Here is a 20576-nt window from a genome sequence, read left to right as displayed (position 1 = left end):
CCTGTGGGAGAAGCAGAGCAGTACAACCTGCTCCTACAAACACTACCCCAGCAGGTGAATCAGATTGCTGTCACCTACTTCTACCAGAAGAAGCTTGGAAGATCAGCTCCCTGTTCTGCCCTGTTGACAATACCCAGCTGGGAAGCCCCACATCTTTCTGCAGAGCTGGATAGAGTGTTAGTTAGTTGTCTTCTGAGCTCTGCTGACATCACTGGATGGGAAAACTGGAATCCTGCTGCCTGATTCTGCAAGATAGGAGAGCGGGACTCAGGTCAGCTCCCCACTTAGCCCCACTGAAAATGTGCGTAAGAAGAGGATATACTGCAGTTTTTCTGTTAGTGTTTGGCTAGAGTAGGGCAGCAATTACCGGAACAGAAATGGTTTTCTGCTATGAGGCCACCCTTGTTCTTTGGCTAAGGAAAATGGGCTTTTCTTTGAGCTTTTTTGTTTGTTTGCTTTTGGCCAGTCTGTTGGCAATGCCAGGTTAGAAGCTTCTGCAGCCCACTGTCTGGGATGTATGGGAGGTGATAATAAAACCCAGGGAACAGAGCATTGTGGATTCCTCAAGTCCAATGCCCCTAGTCAATCCACCTACTTCTTTAATCTTTCAGACCTTTCCTATATTTGCTTTATCCCCAAGATTTTAAATTGTAACAGGGAGAACCTTGAATGTACGGGGTTATTCCATCTTTGCTAGAACCAAACTGACCTCTTTCCTCCAGAAGAAATAACTGAAAGATCCACCTTGCTCCAGAAATCTTGTGGAGGGTATTTTGACTACATCAAATTTTGATTCCTCCCTGTCTAACCTCATGTCTTTGACTTCTCCAAAGGAACTGTTCCTAAGAGCACTCCACTGTAAACCAAGTTCTCTTAAGTCTGTCCATCAAAGTCTGCTTTCCACAGAACTTGACTTGAGACCTTGATTTGTTACAGCTCAGCCGAAGGAGCTGGTCATCTGAACTCCACTGCCCAAGTATGGTATCCATTCTTTTTCAGTCTCTGCTGCCAATATTTCTTTTTTTTTTTAATGATTTTTTATTATGTTAGTCACCATACAGTACATCCCCGGTTTCCAATGTAAAGTTCGATGATTCATTAGTTGCGTATAACACCCAGTGCACTGTGCAATATGTGCCCTCCTTACTACCCATCACCGATCTATCCCATTCCCCCACCCCCCTCCCCTCTGAAGTCCTCAGTTTGTTTCTCAGAGTCCATAGTCTCTCATGATTCATTCCGCCTTCTTTTTTTTTTTTAAAGATTTTATTTATTTGACAGAGATAGAGACAGCCAGAGAGAGAGGGAACACAAGCAGGGGGAGTGGGAGAGGAAGANTCTAGAACTTTGATGATACAAATGTCAGCAATTTTGTTTTTCTTTCTTTTGTCCAGATGGAAGAAATCCTATTGACAGGTTCTCAAGTTCTCTGGTTCCATCTTCTGTCATCTTTACTTCAATATTGAGTCCATTCAGTGAGGAGGTATTATTTTCTCATTATTGTGTTTTCCAGTTCCACAATTTCTATTTTTTTGCTTGAGATTTTTTTCATTCATTCAATACAATGTGCAAGTACGTGTTGAAGCATTTTAATGATGGCTGCATTCAAGCCAATGACAGATCATCTCAACATTTAATCCATCTCTGTGTTGGGTTCTGTTTAATGTTTTTTCTCATTCAAGTTGGACTTGCCTAGTTTTTGGTATGATGAGGGTTTTCTCTTGCACCCCAAACACTTTAAATAATGAGAATTTAGGTGCTATTTAATCCATTAAGGTATAGTACAGGGGCTAGAGGATTTGAATGTTCAGTTTCCTGCTTGGCCCAATGGTATAACACAAGCTAAAGTAGAGAACAGACTCACATTACTTCACTGCTGACGGGTGGGATATGAGCTCATCTTTCTTCTTGCTGAGCTCCACTGGCACCAGGGGAGGAGAATGGAGGATGTGGAGTACAAACTAGCCTTGCCTCCACCTACCTTGTTCTGTCTCCCTGATGCTGGGTAGAGGTGGAGGCCCATTCCTCCCTAGGACTGTCTGGCACAAGATGGGGGTAAAGTGCGGTGCAGTGCTGCTTCCACAGCCTCATTCCAGGCTTTTTGCTGCCATAGAGAGCTGGAGGTCCAGCTCCCCACTCAGCTCTGTTGATATGGGGAGAGTAGGAAGGGGTGGAGGTTGTAGGGAGTTGACGCTTAGTGGTAAATAGCCGGCCTCTGCACTATCTCATTAAATTTTCTTCGGAGTGGAGGTGGAGGCTGTTTTATTGCGGGATCCCAATGAGTCCACACCTGTGGGAGAAGCAGAGCAGTACAACCTGCTCCTACAAACACTACCCCAGCAGGTGAATCAGATTGCTGTCACCTACTTCTACCAGAAGAAGCTTGGAAGATCAGCTCCCTGTTCTGCCCTGTTGACAATACCCAGCTGGGAAGCCCCACATCTTTCTGCAGAGCTGGATAGAGTGTTAGTTAGTTGTCTTCTGAGCTCTGCTGACATCACTGGATGGGAAAACTGGAATCCTGCTGCCTGATTCTGCAAGATAGGAGAGCGGGACTCAGGTCAGCTCCCCACTTAGCCCCACTGAAAATGTGCGTAAGAAGAGGATATACTGCAGTTTTTCTGTTAGTGTTTGGCTAGAGTAGGGCAGCAATTACCGGAACAGAAATAGTTTTCTGCTATGAGGCCACCCTTGTTCTTTGGCTAAGGAAAATGGGCTTTTCTTTGAGCTTTTTTGTTTGTTTGCTTTTGGCCAGTCTGTTGGCAATGCCAGGTTAGAAGCTTCTGCAGCCCACTGTCTGGGATGTATGGGAGGTAATAATAAAACCCAGGGAACAGAGCATTGTGGATTCCTCAAGTCCAATGCCCCTAGTCAATCCACCTACTTCTTTAATCTTTCAGACCTTTCCTATATTTGCTTTATCCCCAAGATTTTAAATTGTAACAGGGAGAACCTTGAATGTACGGGGTTATTCCATCTTTGCTAGAACCAAACTGACCTCTTTCCTCCAGAAGAAATAACTGAAAGATCCACCTTGCTCCAGAAATCTTGTGGAGGGTATTTTGACTACATCAAATTTTGATTCCTCCCTGTCTAACCTCATGTCTTTGACTTCTCCAAAGGAACTGTTCCTAAGAGCACTCCACTGTAAACCAAGTTCTCTTAAGTCTGTCCATCAAAGTCTGCTTTCCACAGAACTTGACTTGAGACCTTGATTTGTTACAGCTCAGCCGAAGGAGCTGGTCATCTGAACTCCACTGCCCAAGTATGGTATCCATTCTTTTTCAGTCTCTGCTGCCAATATTTCTTTTTTTTTTTAATGATTTTTTATTATGTTAGTCACCATACAGTACATCCCCGGTTTCCAATGTAAAGTTCGATGATTCATTAGTTGCGTATAACACCCAGTGCACTGTGCAATATGTGCCCTCCTTACTACCCATCACCGATCTATCCCATTCCCCCACCCCCCTCCCCTCTGAAGTCCTCAGTTTGTTTCTCAGAGTCCATAGTCTCTCATGATTCATTCCGCCTTCTTTTTTTTTTTTAAAGATTTTATTTATTTGACAGAGATAGAGACAGCCAGAGAGAGAGGGAACACAAGCAGGGGGAGTGGGAGAGGAAGAAGCAGGCTCATAGCAGAGGAGCCTGATGTGGGGCTCGATCCCACAACACTGGGATCACGCCCTGAGCTGAAGGCAGACGCTTAACCGCTGTGCCACCCAGGCGCCCCTCATTCCGCCTTCTGATTACCCCCCTTTTCGTTATCCCTTTCTTCCCCTACCGATCATCCTAGTTCTTATGTTCCATAGATGAGAGAAATCATATGATAATTGTCTTTCTCTGCTTGACTTATTTCACTTAGCATTATCTCCTCCAGTGCCGTCCATGTTGCAGCAAATGTTGAGAATTCGTTCTTTCTGATAGCTGAGTAATATTCCATTGTATATATGGACCACAGCTTCTTAATCCAGTCATCTGTTGAAGGGCATCTCGGCTCCTTCCATGATTTGGCTATTGTGGACAATGCAGCTATGAACATTGGGGTGCATATGGCCCTTCTCTTTACTACGTCTGTATCTTTGGGGTAAACACCCAGTAGTGCAATGGCTGGGTCATAGGGTAGTTCAATTTTTAACTTTTTAAGGGACCTCCACACTGTTTTCCAGAGTGGCTGTACCAACTTGCATTCCCACCAACAATGTAGGAGGGATCCCCTTTCTCCACATCCTCTCCAACAATTGTTGTTTCTTGCCTTGTCTATCTTTGCCATTCTAACTGGCGTAAGGTGGTATCTCAGTGTGGTTTTGATTTGAATTTCCCTGATGGCTAATGACTTTGAACATTTTTTCATGTGTCTGTTAGCCATTTGTATGTCTTCATTGGAAAAGTGTCTGTTCATATCTTCTGCCCATTTTTTATTTGTTTCTCATGCATTGAGTTTGAGAAGTTCTTTGTAGATCTTGGATACCAGTCTTTTTTCTGTAGTGTCATTTGCAAATATCTTCTCCCATTCNTTTCTCCCATTCTGTGGGCTGCCTCTTAGTTTTTTTGACTGTTTCCTTGGCTGTGCAGAAGATTTTTATCTTGATGAAGTCCCATGAGTTCATTTCTAATGAGGCCATCACTTCTATCCTCTATATCTTTATTTACTTCCTGATTTTTATTTAGTTATTGTTTCTTCTTATTTCTATTACTTTATTGTTGTTGCCTAGCTTCTCCCACAAACTTCTAGGAATCTCAGAATCTGGCATTTAAAATCTTTGTGAAAAACTGATAAAATTTAGTGATGTTCATCTAACAAAACCTTGTTAGAACAAGCTTTCATATTAATCTATCCCACTGAATTCGTGTCACCCCAGAGTGTGTCAGTTCTAGACTAGATGCTCAGTTTATCCCTGTCCAACCCTGTGACTGGCAGGGCTAAGAAAGGAGATATCCATCATCTTTTTCCAATTGCCTTGGCAGGATTCTGGGTTTGAAAACTTTTGGAAGGATACTGTGGGCATGTCCTATTTCCCCATTCCTTCAATTTCAATATTTGAATTCTGTGTTGGCCACTCTATTGCATTTGCTTTTCTTTTTGACTTGCATCTCTGCATCTTATATGCTCTATTTCATCATCCAAAATCTGGCACTGGGTTTGCTTTCCCTTCCTGGGTCGTATCCCTTACTCCATCCAAGGTGTTTCCATATGCTAGTATACTCAGTGGCTGGAAGGGAAAGAAAGGAAAGAATGAAGAGGGGTAAACAGAATGGGGAATGAACCATGAGAGACTGTGGACTCTGGAAAACAAGTAACTTCCCAGTAAATTAGCTAAAAATATGCTAATTGAACCACCACTGTATCTGCAAAAAATAATCAGAGACCTATGAGTCCTTTTGAAACTGAAGATTTACTTACAATTATAACAGAAATGCCAAGTGCCATAGCTTCCACTTAGTAAGCTCATTGAGGGTGGATTTTTGCATGTGGCTCCAGTCTGGATACAGAACGTACTAAACAAAAGAACAAAAGGCAGTGAGAAAAGGAAATAGCCATCCAGTATCTGGCTATTGGATACTTAAATTAGCCCCATTCTTTTGTGAGAAAGGGATTTATATTCCCCATCTAAGAAATGGACAAGAAGCCTTTTCTTAATTTCTAGATTTTTGACTATCTTAACTTCACCACGATATACTTTCTGATTCTTTTTTTCCCTGTAATCTTTGATGTACCTCCTGCCTCCTGTGTCTTTTACCAACAGTTCTTTCTAACCTGTGTGTGTGTGTGTATGTGTGTGTCTATGTAGTTTTATTGGCTGAGGTTTGATATTTTCTTTATATACTCAGATGCACAGTTCCTACTGTGTTTCCTAGACAAAGTAAGACTATTACTATGATAACATTAGCAGAACAATTGGACCAAAACACATACCAGCAAGTATTTCTAGAGCCCTCTCACTTTATAGTTGGTACAACAATCTGAAAGAAACACTGCAACTTTGTTAAATTTATAATTTACATCCAAGTAAGGGCCTTAGCACATGGTACCCCAAAACTAGATGACCTCAAAGGTCCCTTCCAATTTTGTGAATCATTAGTAATGCTCTTGAAGTACCATATTTCTCCCCCCACACACTTTTTCTTTTTCTCTTTAAAACTGTAACTACCTATAATTCTTTTTTTTTTTTTTAAAGATTTTATTTATTTATTTGACAGAGATAGAGACAGCCAGCGAGAGAGGGAACACAAGCAGGGGGAGTGGGAGAGGAAGAAGCAGGCTCATAGCAGAGGAGCCTGATGTGGGGCTCGATCCCATAACGCCGGGATCACGCCCTGAGCCGAAGGCAGACGCTTAACCGCTGTGCCACCCAGGCGCCCCTACCTATAATTCTAAGAAAAGAAATGGATCCAGAGAGACAAATCTATCAAAATCAATCTCTGGTAAATGCTGAATTGATCAGTCTATAATCATAATGCAAGATACAACCTCATAGTCTATTTCAAAAAATGCCAAGATTTGTCTTAGAAACAGTTTGGCTTTAAGCACTGGCTTCCATGCATCAAATGGTGTAGAGAACAAAAAGCTGACTATGCCAAGAGAGTTTGAGCAGCGTGAGAAAATCAATACATTCTTCATCCAGAAGTTGTAGGAAGCAATATATTTTTTTCTCAGTAGATTTTTTTAAAATGAGAAAACCAAGACTTCTCAAATGAGTCATACCCCAATAAGTAAGTATTTTCCCATGTAACTTTTTAAACTAGAGTTTGAACTTCAAGCTCACAAAAGTGAATTTCATATAACTCGTATCACTGGGTTGAGATGAGAGGGTCAAAGTAAAATGGTGATGTTTAGGAATAACATATCTTACAAGTTGGATTTTTGAAGTGTTTTTTGTTTTGTTTTGTTTTAAGTTACTGCTATCACATCAAACTCCTTTCACTGAATAACATTCATTCAGGTTAGCACTTTGGCAAAGACAGCATAAAACTAAATGTTGATGTCCACTGGGAACATTTATCAAAATTGAATATTTTAAAAGACAATGTTTCACATTTCAAATCTAATTGTAGTATTAAGACACTTTGGGTATGGGTTAGTCAAACTCCAAAAGGCAAGACTGATCATGAGCTTTTATGGAAATGATTTTAACTTTATATTCAGGAAGCTCAATGGAATATTACTCAGCCATCAGAAAGAATGATTACCCAACATTTGCAGCACCACGGATGGTACTGGAGGAGATTATGCTAAGTGAAATAAGTCAAGCAGAGAAAGACAATTATCATATGGTTTCACTCATTAATGGAACATAAGAAATAGCAGGAAGATGGGTAGGAAAAGGAAGGAAAGAATGAAGAGGGGTAAACAGCAGGGGGAATGAACCATGAGAGACTATGGACTCTGGAAAACAAACTGAGAGCTTCAGAGGGGAGAGGGGAGAGGGGTGGGGGATTGGGATAGGCTGGTGATGGGTATTAAGGAGGGCACATATTACATGGAGCACTGGGTGTTATACGCAAATAATGAATCATGGAACTACATCAAAAACTAAGGATATACTGTATGGAGACTAACATAACATAATAAAAAAAATTAGAAAAAAATAAAAAAATAAATAAAAAATCTAATTCCATATTTTAGAATTACCACTTATTAAATGTGTGATCATAATCAGATTACTTAATTCTCAATAATGTTCTCTTCTCACACTAAAATGGGATTTATTTTGTCAATAAGCATAGATCATAAGTTTTAGTTCACTTTCCAATTCCATTTGTTTGGGAAAGGTAGCTGGAATCCGATATCAAGAAAGTTTTTCTAAGTAAGAGGGAATCAATTTGTTGGTGACTATCCATGACTTTCCATGGACTTGACAACGCAAATATCCAGATTTACTGATAATGTTCTATTTCAAAGACTTTGAATACAAAATAAAAAATATATATTTATATAAAGCACAATGAGTAGATACAGACACAGGGAAGAGAGAAAAATTTATCAAGTAGAGTGATAGAAAATAATACTGTTCAATGATGTCTGTTATCCTTTCTCAGGAATAAGAGTAACTACATTGCTACAGGCCCATATGATTATGACTAAGGGCAAGAGAAAGAAGTGAAGTGTGTCACTCTGGGGCTGCAGCAATGGTAATCCCATGTTTATTTTTCCTGTCTACCACATTCTCCAAGATCTGACTGTGGAGGCCATTGTTTGGGTGACAATGTCAAAAGGATAACAGTCTGGTATATTGAGTCACTGCATGGTGGACAGAGTCAACCAAACCCTTGGTGGACTTTATAGACAAGAGAAATAAAATGATGTTGTGTTAGCCATTGAAATTTGGGGTTATAGCATGACCTGATCTACCCTAAGTACTATGGAAAATGATCAAATGATAATTCACATTTACATCTGTAAATCTAAATGACATTTCTGAAGTATCAATTTGCTAATAGCAGAAAAGGGAAAAATTAAGCTGGAACTGTGAAATCTTTCATTGAATTTAATGACAAATAAATATGTCATTATAATTCATTTATATTTATATCTCCACTTTTACATAATAGTGACAGAGATCTGATGTTGTCCACTGCCCTCCCATGTGACTGAGGGGTAAACCCTGTCAAGCTGAAGCCAAAATGGGGGCCATATTCACCACATTAGTGAATTATTTAGTAGTAGGCATTGGCCCCATTCAGATGAACATGAAGGACATTCCTGGAGATCCTAGGAATGGTGTTCCTACTCTCATAATGAGTGGCAGGGAAAGAGACATCTCTCTTGTTCTGACAGACTTTGCCGAGTTCAGAGAACATTTCTAAAACCAATTATAAGTAAAGATAAAGGAAAAAGCCAGTTAAGCAAGAGGAGAAGAGGAGGTCTTCTGAGGCCCAACAGTAAATTTTCTATATTGATAAGTTAGTTAACTCTTGTTGGAGTCCAGATCATCCTCATTGATACAATATGCACCATATAGACAGTGATAGAAAAACAGTCTATTTAAAACTGAGATAATTTCACTTATGCTTCCAAAACATTGAGATTTTTTGTTTGACTCAGCAGTGGTTAAATGAACAACATTTTTTTCTTTATTTTTTTTGTCCCATCTTTTCCTGGACACATTAATGTGTAAAAAAAATTTTCCCTTTCTACAGGTCTTCCATAGCAATCACCAAATAATTTCAAACTTCTGGAAAAGAGATTGATTCAAAAATCTATGGTTCATGTATATTTTTTTAATGACTAAACCACACTTTTCTGACCTCACCGTCAAGAAGCTCTAACTGGGTGCATAAAACATGATGTATGTTGCTTTTATTCCCAATAGAAAGAATTGTACTCTATAAAGAGGTGAAAGCTGGGCGGAAATAATTAATTTTGTTTTTACAAAGGCTCCCAAACTCCATATTAAACTGTCATATAACTATTGAATTGATTAATTAAAATGTGTCACATCCTCTATCTTGGTATGAAAAATTTTATGCATTATCTTTTGTTGGCAATAATCTCTCTCTAGGGTTGAAGGTTAACATCTAGAGTGATGCATAGTAGATATTTCTCCTTAATTAAAAAAAAAATCCAAGCTATGTAGTAACTTAGATGATTATTTCTGCTTCAACATTGCATAAAATATAAGTTTTTGCCTTACAATGATTACACTTTAAACTTGATGATATAAATTTAAAACAAACCCAAGAACTCCCATCATAAAACAAGCACAGAAATAAAGAACTTCATATAGGATAGAATTAGTTAGACTTGAGACCAGTGTATGTGTCTGACATTGACATTAGACAGATAACACATACCATTAAGTTTTGCGATGATGTAGTCATGGTCCAAAACAAGAAATGGGGCAAAGCCTCTCTACTCTAAACTTTCCCTATTTAACACTTTTTCTTAGAGATTTGAAATTTGAGCATGGGATTGTACATGTGGATGAAGGTAACTTTCTCTCCATCCTTCTATTTTTCTTCCCCTCCAGAATCTGCTGAGAATTACAAAGACTTTGTTCTTTTCTCTTTTGTCTGATACGAAATTCTTCTGTCATGTCTTTCTCCTTCTGGATGTTTTTAGCCTCTTCCCTGTATCCATACTAAAAGGCTGGCTATAGGCCAACAAGTATAAGGAGGAAAAAGGAAAGATAGATTAGTTAAACATTTTCAAAATATTGTCCTATTATATAAGTAAACAAATGTTATATATTTTTTTCACTGAAGAGAAAGTTGTGAAAACAAATGAAAAGTATATACTTAGACAAAATTACTCAAACTCCCATCACTCTAAAATGACTGCCAACATTTGGATGTATATTTTTCTAGCACTTTTCCTAATCATATTTATTTTCTTTTCTTTTATTTATTTTATTTTTTAAAAGATTTTATTTATTTGACACAGAGAGAGAGAGAACACACAAGTGTTGGGGGATAGTGGCAGGCCGAGGCAGAAGGAGAAGAAGACTCTCCACTGATCAGGGAGCCTGACGTGGGGCTTGATTCCAGGACCCTGGGATCAGGACCTGAGCTGAAGGCAGCTGCTTAACTGACTAAGCCATCCAGGCACTCACTAATCATATTTATTTTAAAGGTATCATATTACAAGCACTATTTTTTTTTTTTTACCTTCTTTGACTCATCTAACATTATGTAATGGACAACTTTCTATGTCAATGGAAAATAAATCTACATTAGTATTTCAATGGTTGTATAATATTCCACTTTTTAAAGTATCGTAACTTGTTTAACCAGATTTCTATGTCTTTTTCCCTGTAATGAATGTTGGTACATATTTGTCGTTGTTAATGTATTTGGTTATTTTCTTTAGGGTGAGTGTTTGGGTTTGGAATTATGAGAGTTAAAGGAAGTGCATATTTTGACAAGATTTTTTTGACAAGATTATTTTTTTAATTGGGCAGCAAGCAACCAAAGCTCTAGGAAATGAACTTTGCCAAGTAAAGGTTAACAGACCACAGTTTACCCCTAGGATGATTACCTACCTAGGTACCTCTTGCCTTTGTAGATTTCTCTCCTTCCACTTTTGACAAATTATCTTATTTTTTTATTTTAAATTTTTAGAAAAGGGGGAGGGGCAGGGGGTGAAGGAGAGAGAACCTTAAGTAGACTCCACACTGAATGTGGAGCCTGATGGGACACTTGATCTCAGAAGCCTGAGGTCATGACCTGAGCTGAAATCGAGAGTTGGCTGCTTAACTGACTGCACCACTCAGGTGCGGCTTGACAAATTATCTTAAATGAATATTCTATGATCTGTATGAAATATGTCCCTTCTAACCAACATCCCCACTGATTGATTACTTAGAGTTCTTAATCCTCGACCAACAACACAGTCAAGGGCATTCAGTAGTCATTGCTGGAAAGTTGCACTCTGATCCGCAACGAGTAGATTGCAGTGGTTTAGTACTGGATTAATGTGGAGGTACCTAGACTACTCTTCAGGCACAGTCAGTGATGTGCTGATAAACTGGATTTCTGAAAAAGAAAATACCCTGATTTGTAGCATTTGACAATTTCTGTGGTGTAAACACTCCCACCATGGCTTATTTTAAGCTACCACGTGACTTGAAATTTCTTCAAGATTGAACAGGCAACTTTCACAAGCCATAGAAGATTGTTAAAGCCCACCACTGGCCTGAGCAGGGGTCCTAAGACCGGGCACAGGACTCCCTCCATAATCTGAGCTGTCTTATTCCATGTTGGAGTCTTTAGTGGCTAAGCAATGTCAAAAACCATTACCACCTTTCTGTGTGCCTCTTTCTCTTTGTTTTCCTGACTTATATTTGGAGACAAAGAACCTACATAAACTTGCTTTTGGACATAAAGACTAGGACACCCTAACCAATAGCCAACTTTCCTTCCAGAGTTGGAATTTTGTATAACAAAAATCAAAATGGTGGTATCACTTGGGGGCTCCTTTCTCCATTCTGCCACAGGAATTATTAACAGATCAATTCACCAAATCTTGGTGAAGAACAGAATCTGGCAGCAAACTCAGTATCTCTCTTGAGACACTTAACAACTATCCTATTTAGTATCTAGGTTAGTAAAAAATATATATATTATTGTTATAAACAATATGGCTTATTAATCCTACTCCCAAATTGAGACATTGCTTATAAAAATACTTTGTAAGCTATAAAGAGAACAGCACCATCAGTTTTTATTCATTTCCGTAGTCTTGATTCTCTTTGATTTTTTTCCTCTGTGAGTGAGAGTCTCAATTCCTGCTTTGTTCTCTCTAAAATTTGAGAGAGTGCTAAAAATCCTTTTTTTTTTTGTTACAGTCAATTTGCTGAAAATCAATCATGCCTCAGAGAGTGCTAAAATTGCAACCGCTGCATTTCGGTTTCACTTGGTTCCATAGACTGAATGTTTGCAGAAAGCAAGTTGAATCACTCATGTCCCTGCGTTTACAGCTATTAAATGATCACTGTAATAGCTATTGTTCACATGAGCTGAGAATTATAAAATTGTTGGATTTATTCAAACTTCATGACCAAAATGTCTTCCAATCACTGTCTTGGTGCTTAATTAAATTCAGTTGTTTTTCAATTTTTTTTTTGGCCCACTATACTAAAGTTGAGATTGAAATCTGTTTTTATTTTTATTTGATGCTAGGGGAGCAAGCTATCAGCATATGTCAAATCTAAAGCAAAATATATCCATCAATACACACATGTGATTTTGCAAGATGCCCCAAACTGTTAACAGTCCTGAAGAGGAGAGAAAAGGGAATCTACAAAAATTACTTTTCTGCAAGAGGAATATATGCAAGTTGAAAGGATTTCATGATAACAAAAGCCTCACAAAAAAGGACTGGACTTGGTCCATGTTTTAGGAATTTGCAGATATAAAGAGTTAGTTATCTTCTACTCTGGCTCTGCAATGTGTAGTGTGAAAATATTTGCTGTCAGGAGAAAAAAAAAGTTGGAATGCATAGATTTCACTGACAGGGAGAGACCAAGAAACGCTCTCCTCTTTGTCTCTGTAGTTCTGCCTTTTACTCAATGTTTGTAATACGCCAAAACCATTGCTTTTTATCCACTAATCTTCCCTTACCCCCCACCACATTTGTTTGAATCCCGCAAGCGTTTTGTTCCCCTGGCATGTAGTTCACTATTAAGAGATGCGGTGCCAGCTCTGATTGCTTAGATCCATAACACTAAGCAGTTCGATATTGCATAGCTGATAGGCTACTCTTCTTATTCTTTATTTTCCCCTGAAAATTTCATCAAGTTTTAGGCAAAAAAGCATATGAGGTCATATAACACATATGCCAATAAGATATTAATTTCTAAAAAATGCATCCCAAACATTTGAGCGTGTTACAGGAACACTTTCTCGGTTAACTCCCCAAAGGGTGTAACAACAGCTAAGTGTGTCTGTAAAAAGTCGTTTGTAAAGCATGTATTACATTGTGTTCAGATGAATGTGGTTTCAGGAATGTTCTTTGAGCACATTATGCAAATACAAGTGTCTCAATCACAGTATTTGTCATGAATGTCCACTCCTCAAAAGAAAACATTTCAAACACTCAAAATTGTATCATTTAGGTAGCGAGATAGTTGGAAATCTTAAAACCTTTATGTCGGCAGAAAAATACTTCAGCCCCATTCCTTAGCTTTAATTAACACTGCTTTCTCAACATTCTTATTAATTCATGTTATGTGGACATTGGAACTTAAGCAAAACTTATGTGCAGAAAGGGTGGAACAATCTTGACTCCGTTAGAAAAAGTAATTTGATGAGCAGCAATGTGCCTAGCTGTTTCTCAAGTCTCTTGTATAGTACACATTTATGTAACTTTGAGATTTGAAAGCGTTGATAATTTCCTATGTTGTCCAGTGAGGAAAAATATAGGGTAGTGATGGGGGTGGTGCGTGGGAAGAGGGCTGGAATTGTCCCCCTGCTCTTTGCCTAGATGAGCCAGCAGGAGAGAACATTGCCCAGAATTGCCCGCTGGCAGAGTCTGAGGTCAAATTATTTTCACATTAAGACCCTTGAAGACCTAATCTAATTTGAGGTTCTCTGTTTTGCTCTCATAAAATCTGTAATTTGATGAGCACTACTTGTAGTAATATTTATAGTTTGCAAATATTTGTTTAATGATTGGGCCTTCCGTGTTGAAACTTGTAAGCACCACTTGGCAGGGCTGATGGGTCACTGCCATGAACTGCCCTTGGCTTTTGCTTTACCCCCAAATCTACCTCCATGTTAACCCATTCTTTTCTGCTATTTTGTTGTGGTTTCTAGGGAAGTTCACCAGAGCCCAGCTGCTCTTTCTTCTCTTTTGTCCACATCAAGGTTCCTGATCAGGTTACAAACTGGCTGTTTTAGAGGCATATATGCAGTCCTGGTCTAAGAACCCATAGACTATATTCTCATTATTGTTCTTGTTGACTGTGAAGATTTTAAAATCACAGCAACATTCAGAGAAATTTCACATAAGCCCAAACTAGAATTTTTGTGCCTCATAGATTCTCATGTATAGGAAGGATTTTTCCTCTTTGAAATGACTAAATTATAATCATTAATGTTCTTTATAGAGAACATTAGAAATACTGCTTTTTCTAACATATTATTATGAAAATGTTCAAATACAGAAAAAAGTTGAAAGAAATTGTAGTGATCTCACATGTAACAATATACAACCTCGATTCTACAATTAACATTTTTACTGTACTTGTTTCATCAGGTTAATCATGTATCCACCCTTTATATCTATCAAACCATCTTATATTTTTGATGCATTCCCAAGTAAGTGGAGACATTACTATGCTTTACTCCTAAATGCTTCAGCATTTAAATGAGCATAGTATTAACACTTTAAAATATTACTAATTTCTAGTTAATTTTCATGAGGAATTTTACAGAATTGTTATAAATGGGTTTTTAAAATTTTTAAAAAGATTTTATTTATTCATTCATTCATTCATTCATTCGAGAAAGAGAGAGAATGAGGGCACAAACAAGGGGAGTGGCAGGCAGAGGGAGAAGCAGGTTCCCAGCTGAGCAAAGATCCTAATGCAGGACTTGATCCTAGGACCCTGGGATCATGACCTGAGCTGAAGCAGATCCTTAACTGACTGAGCCCCCCAGGCACCCCAATGGCTTTTAATTTTTTTAATACATGGCCTATAATCACTTATAGATGAGTTCTATGATTTTTGTTCATATTACCAAAACCACCACCCAGTTTGACAGACCATTTGTGGGGTAAGGAGTTTAACCACTGATTTATTACTAGAACTATAAAGAGTTCCACAAAGATTATTATCTTCAATGTACCAAATGTCAATGAAAACTATAAATAGTTATATAAATTTTACCTTATCATTGTTGTTTCTTGAATTCTTTATTCATTGATATTTCATTCTAAAATCCTTTAAATTTACATCCAGAAATGTATTTTTGGTCACTATAATCTGAAAGCATATATGTATATAGGTTGATTTGTTTCATTTTATTCCAAAAAGTATTTAAAGAAACATATTAGCATATTAATTTAATTAGGCAAGTATTTATTTTCATGAATCTACCATGCGTACTAGACCCCAGGAGAGTTAGAAAGATGAGGATGGGTAATCCTTGGAAAGTCAGAGTAAGGAGTTTTTTGTCAAATCAGCTGCCAATGTAAGAACTGTGAACATTTCTTAAGAGAAAAATTACATAATTGGTGAAATGTTTTAGAAATAGGAGTTAGAAAAATATGTCGGATTTAAAATGAATAATGAACAAAAGGTTGAAGTTGGGGAAATTGGTTAATTTTTGAGTTATACTCTATGCATTGGTTTAAATAATTTATGTATTAACATATTTATTCCTCCCAATAAGCATGTCATATTGGCATGTGATTTTCATTAACATTTTACAAGTATAGGCGCAGGTGCAGAGAAGTTAAGGGTTTAGACTAATGTCACAAATAGTTAAGAGACTAGGATTGGTTTAAATCCAAGGAGTCGAGTGCCAGCCCATGTGCATTTAACTACAACTTTAAAATCTTTCAAGGTTAAGGAAGCAGTGGGTGTGGAAAGAAAAGATCAATTGAATAAAACAGAACTTCATCATTTTACGTACTGTTAGATGACAAGAAACAGGGGTTGAAAGAGTGGAAGCTATTATAATTTTTGAGCATGGTGTCTAAGAGATTCATCTTCTATATAAGTCAGAAGAAGAAAATAAGTTTTGATTTGGCAACTTGTAAAGTGTTTGCAGAGCAATAAGTTAAAAACATACAGAGGAAGCCATTTTGGAGGATTTGAACCCTGAGAGGCTAGTGGCTGGAGTAGAAATCAATCAGCATGTGTACAGAACATAACCAAATACAATTTCTTGCACTTAACCTACAGGTTAGACTATAACCAGAGTAGCCAGTATTTGTACAGTGAAGTCAAAAGTGAGGGAATCACAATGAAAGAATCGTTTCTAAGATTAGATTTCTCATTGCAGGGAGGTAGACTGATCAAAAGTTTTTAATATACTGAGTGATCCTAGGAAATTGGGATAAGGTTTAGGCCTACTTCTATCCAGGGCCATGCTTTATTGCCACCCCCTCTGTGTGATTGTTTTAATAAGCTTCTATTTTTGCCCATAAAAATTTATAGTTGAATTATACTTCTGTGATTTTTGTTAGTCATGTTGTAATGTTTGTGAAAAACCAACAAATAGGTAAAGAGGTTGCTAAAGTACAAATGTGTCCTAGAGGTGAAAACACAGCTTTGACAAAAGAAGATAAACTACATAGAAAGTATGAACTCCTGCAGAAAAGACTGTGTTTGGGAAGGGGAGTGGTTGGTAAGGGAAAAGCTCCTCCTCTTGTAGGATCTCCCTCCAACATCTTAGAAATTGAGACCAGCTCCTAATATAATAAGAAACCAAACAAACAAATGAAACAAGTATTAGTAAGTGGAAAAAGATGGGTAAAGTACTTAATGGATTTTTACAGCTGTGGTAAAGCATGTCCATAGCAACATAAGGATCTTGGTTGACCAGATGTTGTATAAGACATGCCCTGTACAAATTGAGGGTTTGTCGCTTACAATTAATCATCAACAATTTGTAAGTTGATTAAATAGTGATCAATCAAGCTTTCCAGAAAAGTAAAGACAATTGAGTTTAGGAAGAGGCAGTAGGATAAGAAGTCTTATCTCAAGTAGCTGATATACTGCAATACACAATATGGCACCCATTAAGCATTGGATGAAGTTTAGTTGCCTGAACAACCAAACAAATGAATACATGAAGGAACAAGGAAATGATGAATGGATGGTTGCGTTGGTTAGATAATAGAGTAGAGGAATAAGTTAGTAAAAAGGAATTTGAGTAAGCATATCAGTACAATGCAAGCTATAAGGCTTAAATACAAGAAAAGAAATAAAATTGGAAAAATAAAGGATTGATCTTATTCCAGTTTAGTAACAGATTTTCAGTGTAATGTTTCTTCAGTTTAATCATTTCAACATGTTAAATTAATGAAAATGCATTAGGAAATTATTGGTTATTGCTCTAAGATCCCATTTATTCTTCCCTAATTATTTCCCAGAGGACCTAAAATAATTGTACTTACATTTCAACTAATGCCTCTCTTGGAAATGCCTAACTAATGCCTCTCTTGGCAATGCTTGGTAAATATAATCAACTATTTATCCTAGTTTAAAAAATATTTTTATAGACATAATGCATGTTGATTGTAGAAAATATATTTACTTTATAAAACCATACTTCAGAAAGAGAAAGCTAAAACTAGATAAAACCAAAGTTGAAATATTTGTGCTGTTAAAATCTTTTCCAATATTCCAACTTCAATGAACTAGTGAAACACAATTAACTTTGGTTTGAGGGTTTGCTCGCTATTAGCCATAAGATCCTGGTGTTCATGCAAAAGTATTACACCAGTACTGTGTGTCTTAGTCCATTCCAGCCACTATAACAAACTACCATAAACTGGGTGGCTTATAAACAACAGACATTTATTTCTCACAGTTCTGGAAACTGGGAAGTCCAAGATCAAGGCACTGGCACATTCCGTGTCTGGTTAAGACCCACTTTCTGGTTCACAAACAGCATCTTTTCATTTTTGCTATGCCCTAACGTGGTGCAAGCAGGCATGGGAGATCTCTGGGATCTATTTTATAAGGGCACTAATCCCACTTATGAGGGCTCTGTCTTCATTACCTTGTCACCCCACAGGGTTCCCATATTCAAGTAGCATCACATTAGGGATCAGGTTTTAACATATGAATTTTGGGGAACACACAGTCTGTAGCATTGTATCAGCATAGTATTGTAGGCTGTCATCCTTTTAATTTTTGTGTGTATTCCTGGTTGAGAAAAAACAAATAAACAATCCTGATGTTCTCTTTCAAAAGAAGAAAGTGAACTAGATTTTGAGGTTGTAGTGGTAGTAAGATTGATTTCACAAAGGAAAGAAAGACTTCTTTTGATATCACACAACACAGTTTCACTTACTATTAATTTGATTTAGCAAATGTTGATTATTAGCTATAAGCTTGGCACTCAGCGAGCTAACTAAAATGAATCCCATTTTTCCCTACTGACTCATATAACTTCCAATCTTTGTGAAATATATCAGTTGTAATTTGATGAGATTACTATTTACCTTCAGGATAATTGTAACTTGTATCCTGAGAGAATGGTTAAAAATGAGTATAGAGAACATCTTATGTGTTCCACATTGATAGGTAAGATTTTACTAGTAGGGCCTATAATTATCTATCATCTATCTATCTATCTATCATCTATCTATCTATCATCTATCTATCTATCATCTATCTATCTATCTATCAATCTATCATCATCTATCATCTATCTATCATCATCTATCATCATCTATGTATCATCATCTATCTATCCTGATTATCACAGTTTACTATAGAGTGACATTTTCTTTTTTCCAGAGAGAAAGCATTCTGATGTTAAAGACCCCCTGGATGTTCCTTTTTATTTCTTGCTTCATACTTGATCTGAAATGGGGAAAACTTTATTAACTACAGTAGCTGCTGGAAACCTCATTTAATGTAAAAGGCTAGACTAAGGGGAGAAAAAAAAAAGCCATGCCCAACCCAATGACCTGAATACCTTACATATTAGAAAAAGACACAGTCTACCAAATTAAAAAAAAAAATCTAAGTCCTTAGGGAAATTGAAACACAGAAAACATAAACCAAAGTGTTTTATATTAAGGACTGAATCTTGATTAAATATATCTAATAATGTTTATGCAGTGGCTTGTGAATGCATGCTCAAAGCCCATAAAATAAAGGTTAGAGGACAACACTCCATGCTACTAAGTTGTCTTTATTGAAAGAAGCATCAAACAGTGATGTCAAATACTCAAGTGCCAATAATATTCTTTCAAGCAGCTGACCTACTTTCTTTACGACAAGGCTCCAGTTTTCCCAAATGCTTTTCATTTAGGTTTTAGGAACACAAAATAGTCACTCCTGTTTTTTGTTCATAGTTAGAAACAGGACTTATATCAGTTTTTTTTTTAAGATTTATTTATTTATTGGGAGAGAGAGAAAGTGCAAGTGGAGGGGAGGGGCAGAGGGAGAGGAGAGAGAGAATCCCAAGCACACTGCCACTGAGTGCAGAGCCTGATGGGCTTGATCCCATGACTCATGAAATCATGACCTAAGCTGAAACCAAGAGTCAGACACTTAACTGACTAAGCCACCCAGATGCCCCCACAGTATTTTTGTTTCTTTGATTTCTTTTTCCTCACCTGCAATTATAAAATAATGGTGTGGAAAGCAAATGGTGTGGGTGGAAAGCATTTATAAGATAATGGGGTGATGGAAAGTCAAACATCAAATTTATGGGGAGAAGTTTAGAAGTGATTTCTTACTTTTTAACTACCTAAACATGACACAATGACATTAGAATAATGCAATAACTGGTTAAAAATGAAAAAAGTAAATGTTAACATTTACTTTCTTTTTTTTAATTTTTTTTCTTTCATACATGATGTTAGAAAGTTTGATCAAGAACTGTTACATTGACATCATGGAGAATGATCTATGACATGGGTAACTATACTTCCTCTGGAAGGTGTCTACCTTGAGGACAATATAAACGAGGTGTTTTAAAGAAGATGATTCCCAGAGCACCTGGATAACTCAGTTGGTTAAGCAACTGACTCTTGATTTCAGCTTAGGTCATGATCTCAGGGTCCTGGGATTCGAGCCCCACATTGGTCTCTATGCTCAGGTTGGAGTCTGCTTGAGAGTCTCTCCCTCTGCCCCTCCTCTTGCTCTCTTGCTCTCTCTCTCTCTGTTTCTCTCTCTCTCTCAAATAAATAAAACTTTAAAATAATAAAAAATAAAAGAGTTGATTCCCATAGTGAAGTCAATACCATCATGTGAGGGTTATATATTTAAAATTGAACTTCCCTATTGATGTTTACATAATAATTGCTCTATTTTATAAAACTCTCTACTCTTAGGAAGACCAGAAAGAAATGCCCTCCAGAAATGGACAAAACATTTTTCTCTACTATTGCTATGCTTTTCAAATTTGAACATTCATCTGTTTATGAAAGTCATTCTGTATAT

Source organism: Ailuropoda melanoleuca, chromosome 1 (assembly GCF_002007445.2).
Source record: "Ailuropoda melanoleuca isolate Jingjing chromosome 1, ASM200744v2, whole genome shotgun sequence".
NCBI classification, from domain to species: domain Eukaryota; kingdom Metazoa; phylum Chordata; class Mammalia; order Carnivora; family Ursidae; genus Ailuropoda; species Ailuropoda melanoleuca.
This window is presented reverse-complemented; position numbering follows the sequence as displayed.